We start from the raw sequence: 12,817 nt of genomic DNA on the forward strand, positions 1-12,817 counted from the left end.
GTCTTCAGAGCCTTTGTGCTGACTTCATTGCTATAGCTGTGAAACCTGGACAGTCTACCAGCACTATGTCAGGAAACTTATTTGTTTCCATTTAAATTATCTTAGGAAGATTCCAAAGATCATTTGGCAGGGGATGTTGAGATCCAGGACAAGTACTCACAAAAGGGTCAGAAGAAATGATACTGAGACACCCTGAAGGTCTCTCTTAAGAACTTTAGAAATGATTGTACAACATGGGAGACACTAGCATGGCATGCCCTCATCAGAGAGGATATTATGATGGACAAAGACCAACCACTAAGTCATGGTTCATAAATATGTAGACACTGGGCATGATCAAAGAAATACAATATTATTTATAAGAATTATTGAGTATGTAGAAAAAATATCACGTAATTTTAAAGACACTAATGAATTCAAATTAGTTTTTTAATTATCGAGTATTTTTTCTATCGATGGATACTAATAGTACAACTATTATTATATGTCTGAATTTTTTAAAGTTTAATTGATGCCTTTTGCTTTTATATGATAATCATTTCTATTTAGATTTTTCCTTCAAATTCCTCCTCTTAGAGAGAACCTTTCCCTATAACAAAAAATAATTAAACAAAGCAAACATAGCAATCACATCTGATGACTTGAAAATAGTCCACAAAGTCCCATATCCATAGTCCCTTCAAAGAAGTTTAATCATGTCTGACTCTTTTTAACCCTATTTAGCATCTTCTTGGCAGAGATACTGGAGTGGTTTGCCATTTTCTTCTCCAGCTCATTTTATAGAAGAGGAAACTGGGGTAAGCAGGATGAAGTGACTTGCTCAAGGTCACACAGCTAGTAAGTGCCTGGGCCTAGATTTGAACTCAGAAAGATGAATCCTTCTGACTCCAGATCAGGGGACAATGTGCACTATGGCACTCCCCAGCGACCACCCTTCAAGGAAAGAAGGATATATAGTTCAAGTCCACAAACATTTATTAAATGGTTGCTATTACTAAACAATGTGCTAAGGATTCCAAGAAAGTCAAAAGATGCCCCTGCTCTTAAGAGCTCACTATCTAATGGGGGCGGGGGAGAGACAACATGAAAATAGATATGGATAAACAAAATATGGATATGTTCATTTGGGAGGAATCTCAAAGGGAAGACATTAAATGTAAGGGGAGATTGGGAAAGGCTTTTTTCTTGTGGGAAGTGGCATTTTAGCTGGGACTTAAAGGTAACCAGCGAAGCCAAGGGGCAGAGATAAGGAGGAAGAGAATTCCAGTTAGGACAGAAAGGCAACAATGGAGTCTCTTGTAGGAGGAGCAGCATCAAAGCCAGTGCTACTGGACTGTAGAGAAGGCGTGAGAAGACTGACAAGGTTGACAAAGACCATGTTAGGAAAGGCTTTAAATGTCAAAGGGGTTGATATTTGGTCCTGGAAGTGATAGTCACCAGAGTTTGTAGAGTAGCATGGTCAAACTCACATTTTAGGAAGATGAGTTTCATGGATGAAGGGAGGATAAAGACCAACCAAAAAGCTATTATGGTTGTTGAGGCATGAAGTGATGAGGACCTCTGCCAGGGTTGTGTCAGTCCCCTTATTATTCTCGCTCAAAGGCCAATATTTATTGTTATAATTGAGGTCAGTGAAATCTTAAGAGGTCTTCCTGCTCAAACATATCAACAAACCACTATTCTAAGGTCTGTTCTAGTTCTGATATTTTGCATTCAGTGGCTCATTTTACATATACATACTTATTAATGGTGAACAATATCATAATATATATATGCATATCTATCTATATGTATACATTGATGAAGTCCTATCTATAAGAGACAGCTATATTTGCCCCAGAATTCATTTTGAGTGGGGTAAGGGGTGGAAAGGTAGAAGATTCCATTTAGCTCTGAGAAAACTAGAGGCAGTCTGGTAAGTACAGAGGATAATAATTTTTTGTTTTTGTCATGAAAGTCTGCTAAAGCTTATGAACCCCTTCTCAAAAATCTTTCTTATTTATAATTTAAATACATAAAATAAAATGCATAAAGGAACCAATTAAACTGAAATACAGTTAGCAATTTTCTCTAAAGTTCATAGACACCAAGTTAAGAATAATCCTAGTGTGTTTGGTAAAAACCTAGCCTTGGAGTCAGGAAGATATGCATTCAAATCTCAACTCTGGGGTGTGACATAACACAGGTCACTTACTCTCTCTGAGTTTCAGTTCAGTTTTTTCATATAAAAAAGGAGAGTGGACTGGATGGTCTACAAAATCCTTTCCAATTCTAAATCTGTGATCCTACAAACTGAAGAGACAGAGACAGACAGGCATAGACAAATGTAGAACGGAAGAGGAGAGAAGCAGAGAAAGAGAGAGAGGAGAGAGGAAAGAAAAGGAGAAAAAGAAAAGAGAGGGAAAAAAAGAGCGAGAAAGAGAAATCCAAAGCCTCTAGCCTTTATTCCTTTTGAGGTTTGAGATTCCTCCCCTTCTCCTTTCTCATGACTTTTTACTCTCCTTTTGCTTTTTACTTTGCTAGGACACAGTGGAATTGGAGGCACCTTCACTGATAAAACTCATCATTATGACTTCTCTGAAGACAAGTAGAGAAAGAAGGCAGTAACACAGGAGTGGCAGAGCAGGGGTTAAAAAGAAAATTTTCTGGGTATAGGGAGGACAGGTGCATATTAGTGTGTCATGGCACAACTTTGAACAATTGCTACACTGGGTCCACTAATAACCTTCTTGACTTTACACACATCAAAGGCATTCATCTGTAGATCACCATCCTACAGGTACATCATGAAAGAAATCACAAAATCCCATGGAACACCACAGTCAAAATCCATGTCACTATGTCAAAGAAAAATTACTACAATAGTCAAAAAGAAAGAATTCAACTATTAAGGAGTCACAGTTAGGATCTCATGTAATTTAGTAGTCACCATTATAAAAGAGTAGAGGGCTTGAAATATAATATTCCAGAATGCAAAGGATATAGGATTACAACCAAGAATAACAACCAGTAAAACTGAATATATTTCTACAGAAGGAAATGGATATTTAATGAAATAGAGGGCTTCTAAGCATTCTTGATGCTTAGAGACCAAAACCATATGGAAACAAAGAAAGAGATTAAGATAAATACAAAAATGTAAAGACGAACAATCATAAGGGATTAAACATAAACAACTTATACTCTAATATGGGGAGATGAATCATGTGTCCTCTCTGGACCCTACCATCATCAGGGGTCATAGCAGGAGTTTAATTAGACAGATAGCCTAGGGATAATTCAGTTATGTCTTGAAAATCTTAAGAAAGAAGGGAAGAATTAAACATTGTGAGCTAAAGAGAAAGGAAGGTTAGGGAAAAATTATCTCACATAATCAGGGCTTGCAAATAAACATTTATAGAAACAATAAGGGAACAAATGGTAGGGTGGGCAGCTAACACTTGCACCACACTCTCACCTGAACTGATTGAAGGAAGGAAAATACACACATACATACAGAGTTGAGTACAGAAATATACTTCACTCAACAGGAAATAAGAGGGAAAAAGGAGAAGGGGCAATTAGAGTATAGGAAGGAACTAGTTCTAAGCAAAATAAATTCTAATTAAGGATGTACAAAAAATATTTATAGCTCTTTTTGAGGTAGCAAAGAATGGGAATCTAAGGGAGTGTCCATCAACTAAGGAATGGCTGAAGGTTGTGGTGTATAAATGTAAAGGAATACTCTTGTGCTATAAAAAATGATGAAGGGCAAGGTTTTAAACAAAGGAGGAAAGTGCAGGTTGATGTTTGGCAAGAGATGAATAATGACAGGAAATGGATTAGGGCTTCTAAAGCATATCATATTATATTTCATATCTTTGAAATGAAATGCCTAATAATGGTTTCAAGATTGGAAAGGGAAGAAAGTCAGATCAAAGCTATTAACTTGAGATTGATGATGAAATTGGAGGTATTTATGAGAGGAAAGAATAGGTATAAGAATAAGAGGAGAGAGATATAGAAAAATGAATGATGGGGTTAGAGTCAAAGAAAAGTTGAGTTTCTAATTAAGGGAATAGAACACTAGACTATGAGATCCTTGAAAGTTTTTCATAGCAGTTAGCACATAGTAGACACAATAAATACTGATAGGCTGATTGTTAACGTGGCTTCCTTATATGAAGAAGACCATGACATGGAGTGAAGGAATAGATCATAGGATTTAAGGAAATTGAGGAACTGGAGAGCTCGTTAATTAGAGTAAGCAGTAAATCCCTTGGAATAAGTCACAAGATTATATTAATAGGTACAAAAAAGTTTTCTACAAAAGTTATTTCTGATTTTAAAAAAATAAAATGCTAAAAAAAAAGCTTTAGAGTCTCCAGCAATTTATTCAATTTTACATGCTCCCTTTTAACTTTCTGATAGATTTGTTCAAATCTGAAAGGGACATTAAAAGGTTCCTACTATTATGTGTCATTATTTCTCATAACTCAATGAGTTTTTTTTCTTTTTCTTTAATCTCCTTGGGATATAGACCTAGTAAGCAGTATCGCTGTCAAAGGGTATACAGTCTTACAGCAGTTTGAGCATAGTTCCAAATTGTGCTTCAGAATGGTTGAACCAATTCATAGCTTTACAAAGAGTACATTAGTGTACTTATTTCCCTTATCCCCTTCAGCATTTGTCATTTTTCTTTTTTGACATCCAAACTGATGGATGTGAGATGGTATATCAGAGTTGCTTTAATTTACATTTCTCTCATTATTACTAATTTAGAGTATTTTTATATGACGATTAATAGCTTTGATTTTTTTTCCTCTGAAAATTGCCTATTCATCGTGGTGAGCCTTGAAGGTAGCAGCTGCAACTTTGGGATTTCTTAGTTTAGAGATGGTGAGTCAGACAACTAGTCAAAAAAGACTATAGGGGATTCTGCTAGGATGCAGCTGGCAATGATTGGTAATTCTACTGACTATACATATTTATGGGTCTCAGTTTTAGGGCAGAGGAGTACCTTTAGTTGGTGGTCACAAGGAAGCAAGGACCCTAATCACAGTTCCAAGGCAAAGAGGAGAGTTAGTTCTTGTCATTCAGAAGAGCAAGGGACCTGGTCATAGTTTCAGGGCAAGAAGAGTGCTAATTCTTGTAGTTGTAGAGGAGCAGAGGCCCTTCCTGAACAAAGATCAGAGACCAGACCAGGAGAGCACTGATCACACTTCTCCAGGAACACACCACTTTGGAAGCACCAAAAATTTGCAGAATCCCAGGGCTAGCTTTCAAAACAGAAGAATGAAAAAATCTGAAACCTAGTCCAGCGTCTCTCTACCCCACAGAGAGCAGAACCTAACTTTGACATAAAGTTCAAAGTTCAAGAAATAAAAAAACACTTAACCCTAGTCAAGCTACTATGACAGCAAAGGAAAATCAAGAGAAACTCAGAAGACAACCATGTGAAAATAAGACCAGAAAGACTTAAAGAAAAAGATTAATTAGAACCTGAAGAAAAAAATAAGAGTGGCAGAAGATTTTTTTTCCCTCATTCTATCACTTCTCTTCTTAATTTAGCACATAAAAAAACCTTTCAATTTCACGTAATCAAAAGTAACTATTTTATCTAGTGGAATTGTCTCTATTTTTCATTTGGTTAAGGATACTTTTCTTACTTATACCTTTTACATAAATGTGAAAAGTATGTAATCTGCTATTTTTTAAGAGGATGATCTTTAATATTCAGAGAAAAATTGAGAAATGAAACTGATGCAAGAAACTGAAAAAGTTAATAGCTTAGTAAAAGAGGTACAAAAAATACAGAAGGAAATAACACCTTAAAAACAGAATTGGCCTAATGGTAAACGAAGCAAAAAATTTCACTGAAGAAAAAAACTTCTTAAAAAACAGAATTGACCAGATAGAAAATGATATACAAAAATTCACCAAAAAAAAAAATTCCTTTAAAAAGAGAAGTGATCAAATAGAAAAGAGGTATAAAAACTTACTGAGGACAATAATTTCTTATTAATAATGATTCTGAGACATTAAAAAATAAGACAAAGTCAAAAGAATGAAAAATATAGAAAAAAATGTGAAATATCACATTAGAAAAACTGACTCGGAAAATAGATTAAGGAGAATTTAATAATTATTATACTAGCTAAAATCCATGATCAAAAAAAAGAGCCTAGACATCATCATATTTCAAAAACTTATGAAGAAACCATAGAATAAAATCAAAATTGAAAGAATACATTGATCATGTCCTGAAAGAGATTCTAAAATGAAAACTTCAAGGAACATTATAGTCAAATTCCAAAGCTTCTCGGTCAAGGAGAAAATATTGCTAATAGCGGGGGAAAAAATCAAATATCATGGAGTTAGAGTTTAGATCATATAAGATTTAATATGTGTCATTATTAGGTCAGTTAGAAGACATTTTCATATAAAGAGGACAGAGGTATGAGTTAATTATATTGAGATGATCTCCAACCAAGAATGTGTGGGTGAGAAAGACAGATGATAGATGGATCTAAAATCCCAAATCATTACCCAATAGACAAGTGATAAAAAAATATTAACAAACAATTATCACAAGAATTGAAAACTATTAACAACTATATAAAAAGTTCCAAAACACTAATAAGATTACTGACAATTAAAACAACTGAAATTTTATCTTAGAAAAACTGGCAAAGATAAAAAATGAAAAGTCAATATAGGAAGGGTTATAGGAAAATAGCTACAGTAGTACATTGATAGTGGAGCTATTAAGTAGAAAAACCATTTTTGAAAGTAATTTGAATTTATTAAAATAAACTAACTAAGATACTCATATATTTGAACTCAGAGGTTCCACTACCCCAAAGGTGTCACTTATATATCCCAAAATATTTAAGAAGTGATATTATTCAGTAGAGATGTCCAAAGAAAGGACTGCCTTGGCACTTAATCTCTTCTCAAAATTTTGATTTAATTGTAGTTTTAGTATTTACTATATGAGTAGTCTTGGACTAGTTCTCTTAACCTTCTGGGTCACAGTTCCCATAATTATAAAATGAGGACTTAGGGTAGATCAGTGGAATCAATCTCAAAAGAAATGGAGGGCCATTACATCCACCATGAATGACATCATGGAAAATTTTCAGTCTTTACCAAAACAAGCACACTTTGTCTACAATCCTATAACATGGTCACAAAAGGAAATGAGGTGATTTTTTAGATCATCCCACATTAGCCCCTTTTCAACAATTCAATTCAGCAAACACCAAGGGCTTGATCAATATGGGACACTTTAACACTGAAGTTACATTTTTCTTAAATGACAATTCCTGCCTTCAAGGAATACATGTAATAGTAAATGATATTAGAGATGAACAAAAATAGCTATGGTAAAAATATAAGCCCTTTTTGTATCTTGACAATTTTATTCATTGAAAGAGGCAAGGGGGGGAAAATGAAGAAAAACAATTAACAAAGACAACCACTTACTTGGGGTAAAGTTGATCACTTAATCATGTCTCCCAAAATTTAATGTGTATATGACCAGCAGAACTTTGAAACTGAAATCTGAACCCCAGAACTTTTTGAGATTAGACAAATAAATGTACATTCCCTTGTTACTGTTTTCAGGAGTGACTCTTCATGATCTTATTTGGGGCTTTTAAGCAAAGACACTGGAATAGTTTGTCATTTCCTTCTCTGGCTCATTTTCCAGAGGAGGAAACTAAAGCAAAGGAGGTTGAATGACTCACCCAGGGTGTCACAGTGTTGGGGCCAGATATAAACTAGGGAAGATGAGTTTTCCTGATAACAAGCCAAGGTCTCTACCCACTGCACCATTTAGCTATCTTATTATTTCTTAGCAAGGAGAAAATAAGGACTTGATTAACCATTGTGAAGTCTCTCACTGAAGGGACCTTGCTTTCTAACAAAAAGCCTGGTACAAGAAGTGACCTCAGAGACTGGAAGAAAGATTTTATCCTTCTCTGTACTAACAATTGACTTGGCTTCATTGGCCAAAGAGAGGATTTACCTCTCTACTACTGACTTTAGAGATGACTACAACTCTCTGCTCAGTCACCTGCTGCCTAGGAGATGGGGATTTCTCAGAGTCCTACCAGAAGAGTCCATAGTAGCGATGGTGGTAGGGGTAATCCAGAGATGGAGAACACCATGAGTAAAAGCTCAGAGGAGAAAGGCAAGGTAGGGTGTGAAGAATGGACTAGTTTAAGAAGCAATATAAGCAACAGCTAGGTGGTACAGTGAATAGAACACCAGCCCTGGAATCAGGAGGACTCAATTTCAAATCCAGCCCCAGACATTTAATAATACCTAGCTGTGTTACCATGGGCAAGTCACTTAACTCCATTCCCTTGCAAAAAAAAAAAAAACCTTAAAAAATAAATTTAAAAAAAGAAGCAACATAAGGTTAGAAAAGTAGGCTGGTACAATATTATAGAGGGCCTTGAATGTCAGGATCAAGAAAACTTTTTTTTTTTTGCTTGTATGACTTAGCACAAAAACCTTCTAATTAACCACACCAACTCAACTTTTTCCCCCACTCCAAGGCAGCTAAAATGATCTTTCCAAAGCATGAGTCCCTGTCATTCTGGGGTTCAATGAGCACCAATGGCTTTCTATTACTTCCAACATTGATTGTAATAAATTTCTGTAATTTAAAGCTTTTCATAACCTGCCCCTTTCCTACCTTTCCTCTTCTTATTCCCCAAATCCCTCTATACTTTATAATTCAGTTTTACAATTTCACAATTTACAACTTTAGCTTTACAATTCAGGTAACTCTTCTAACAGGACATTGCATCTCCCTTGGGCCTTTTTGCTGACTGTCTCTCCCTTCCCTGTCCTCACCCCTCTGTCATTTTCTCCTTCTCCACCTTTGATTTCCTTGGTTTCTTTCAAGACTCAGTTCAAATCCCACCTTCTTCTACAGCTTCAGTATTCCCCAGCTGCTAATGCCTTTCCGTGTGTGTGTGCTTTATTTGTAGTTGTTCTTGCATTGCTATTTTTTTCAAGAGATATAACCTAATCAAGGACATTACTTGAATAGACACTCACAACTGAACTGTCAGGAAGAATGCTTGGAAGCAGTTAAAAGACTAGTGGGGAGGCAAAGTCCATGAAATGCTCTATGATGAATCTAAGTAAATGTGTATTTTATGAATTTGATTTACCAAAATTTGAGTTACACAAAATTTCCCTTGGGGGCACATCTATTGTACATCAAGATCATAGAATCTGAGAGGTATAAGGGTCCTCAAAGACCTTCATACAGCCTATACCTGAACAAGAATTTCTACTGCAAAACCTTATCCAAGCTTCAAGAAAATCTCCAGGGAGGGACATTTTTTTTCAGGATAGAAGATTACTCCCTTAGCCTTCTCTCAGGAAAGGATATATTATCAGTGACTTATACACTAATGTGAATCCAATCTTATTGCTTCTGGAAAGGGTATTAGAATTTTAAGCTTCACATCAACTGGCAGAGAGTAAGATTTATCTCTACTGAAAGAATTTCAAAGATCAGAGGAGAAGTGAAAGGTTTGATTTTAGAGGGGGAGAGGAAGAAAATCAGGGACTACTTGTTATCATCAAAATAACAGGAATAGATCAAGGCAGTGAAATATAAGATGAGAATTTCTTCTCCCTTTTACAATTCCTCAAAAAAAATTAGACCTTAAAAAGGAGCATTAATATTAAAAATCAGATTATTCCAGAAACCTTTGGCAGGTAGAAAAGAGAAATTAACATTTTCAAAGTAATATAGTTTGAACTTAATCCTGATGAGAGGCTAAGACAAGTTCTAAAATTTGAGTTTACAAGTGAGAATAGATATTTGGAGCTTCCTACTTCATTATCTGTTGCTCATTCAATACTAAAGATTTTATTCCTATGGAAAAATTCAAGCCCTGCTTTTGGAGTCAGTAAATTGTTTTCTTACAAAATTGTACTGACTTACAATTAAGGACTGAATAATAATTATACCTAGCCTTAAGGATTGCAAAAGTTTACAAATATCACTTCATATTACCTTCCAAATCAAAGAGAAATGTGCTATGGTTTCCTAATTCTACATGAAGAAATAGAGGTAGATAAAGGTCAAATGATTTGCTCAGGATCACAACTTGTAAATGTCTGAGACAAGATTTTAACTTAGATTTTTGAACATTTATGACCAATCACTATCTGGAAGATATATACTTAGAAGTTTAGTGTAGCAGGAATTTTTATAAAATAATGACATACATGGGGGCAGCTAGGTGATGCAGTGGAAAGAGCACTGGCCCTGGAGTCAGGAGGATCTGAGTTCAAATCTGGCCTGAGACACTTAATAATTACCTAGCTGTGTGACCCTGGGCAAGTCACTTAATTCCATTGCTTCAAATAAATAAAATTAAAAATAAAATAATGACATATTTACTTAGGTTCTATCAGTGGAGTATCTCATGGACTTGACTATGTTTCATATTAAGGAAAATATTGTATTCTATTATTTAATAACCAATATTATTGTGATCCATCCTCTTTCTCATTCTGTCATATACCTTTTCTGTAGGGCATGAATCAAGTAATTTGACAACTCCCAGTCCCCAAAGCTTGCTAAGTTGAGCTAGGTCCTTCCTTAGGAACAAGTCTCTTGTCTTTGATTTTCCTTCATTATAGTTAGGGGTGACTTTTTTGAAAAAGGGGAGACCAAAACAGGGAGAGGACCCCCAAAGAACCTGATAGAATTTTTTTTTAATTTTCTAGCAAAGCTTGCTAGAAGCAGCTGAATCAAAAGAGGGATATCATCTGCCAGTCCACTTTCCCCAACTGCAGACTAATCCATCCATTCACCTTAGGACTAGTCCTGCCCACTCTCTCAACTGAAAGAATAGGGAGGATCTGAGAACTTAACTTACCTTTTCATTAAAATTTCTATCAAAAATTAGAGAAAGAAAAAATTAAAACTCCCTAGTTAAATACCAAATTAGAAATTCTAAAAATTAAAGGAGAAATTAATAAAATATCAATTAGAATTACTTGTACTGTTATGTCAAGTAGAAGGAAGACATACCTAGTTTTAAAAGGTCCAACTGACTGTTCCTCACTCCCATGTCTTTGGCCTATATGGAAGCAATCCATTGTCCCATTTATTATAAGACTTCAAATTCCCACTAATAAATTATAATTGCTCCAAGAATTGCCTGAGTTTACTCTTTTGTTAAATTTCCATCACAAAGATCAGTCTTCCTGCCATTAATCTATCCCTAAATAGATATCAGCAAAATCACTAAGCTAATACTTACAATTATCTACCATGAACACAGGCAATGAAACAAACATTTTTTAAATTGAATACAGATATATTTACTAATCATTGTTTTCGTAAAACAATGTTACACTGTTTTGAAAAACGTCAAGAGTACTCAGAGAGCTATCACACCTAAGTCAGTCCTTAGGGCTACCTTATGTGCTTAATGGGCCATGCCAGAGTTCAGTATGCCAGTATGATCTCCAAGGGCCATCACCATGTCAAAAAGAATAATAAAAGAAAGATTTTAGTGGACAAAGCAATGTAATGTACAAACAGAGAAGCTTCTACTATTTGACAAAACATTTTTATGGTTGATGAAAAATACACCTTAATTTATTTAAGTAAAATTTGGAAAATAATTTGAATATAGTTTACAAATTTGCAAAATAGTATTTCCTATAGAAAGTTTTGATTTTTAAAAAACTATGATTTATTAGGGTCATCTAAACCTAACAGGTTGGGGTATGACTAGGGAAGGCTAAAAATTTGTCTGATTTTAATCATAGTGTAAAGGAAGATTTGATCTAGATATAACCAATATTTGGACTGCCTATTGGGCGTCTATTTTTTCCAGTTTTTATAACCAATCCTAACATATCAATAGAGAAATTGCTTTCTAAAAATTCCATATCACACTATAAAAGATTAAATAATTGAGAAAAAGGCCAGAGGGGTCATTTAGTCCAAATTTCTCATTCTACTTATGATAAAGATGAGGAAATTGAGGTTAGAGAGTAAGAGGAAACATAAAAGTATATCTTCTGATTCCAAGTGATTCATTATAAAATTACAAAAACAAAAGCCATTAACCTCTTAACAACTAATGTGAAGCAAATGAATAGTCAGATGGAGCTTACTATGGAGATAAGTTATCTTGTGAGTGTGTTTTGGGGCCCAGGGCCTAGACCTGTGATTTCATATGATATAGGAACTCCCAGTGATGAAAATTCCTCTACCAAGGTAGATTAGCTCTTACTATGCACCTTAGTCTTAGACAATGATGAGGTTCTACCTCACAACCATTAGATTGGTCAATCAACATTTATTAAATCCCATCATATACCAGGTATATGCTAATAAAAAATGGAAAATGGCAAATGTTGGAGGGGCTACAAGAAAGCAAGTATATGAATGCACTATTAGTTCTGTGAAATGGTCAAGCCATTCTGGAAAGCAATTTGGAACTATGCCCCAAGTCATTAAAATGTGCATACCCTTTGATCCAACAAGGTTGCTACCAGGCCTATATACCATCAAAAAAAGATCAAAGAGAAGATCCATGTATACAAAAATATCTTCACAGTACATAGTAATGATAAAGAGCTGGAATCTAAAGAGGTATCCAGGGCAGCTAGGTGGCCCTGAAGTCAGGAGGACCTGAGTTCAAATCCAACCTCAGACACTTAATAATTGCCTAGCTGTGTTGCCTTAGGCAAGTCACTTAATCTCATTGCCTTAAATGAAATAAATAAAAAAATAAAAATAAAGAGGTATCCATCAAGTGGGGAAAAGTTAAACAAATTA

The sequence above is a fragment of the Macrotis lagotis genome, chromosome 1 (assembly GCF_037893015.1).
Source record: "Macrotis lagotis isolate mMagLag1 chromosome 1, bilby.v1.9.chrom.fasta, whole genome shotgun sequence".
Classification (NCBI taxonomy): Eukaryota; Metazoa; Chordata; class Mammalia; order Peramelemorphia; family Peramelidae; genus Macrotis; species Macrotis lagotis.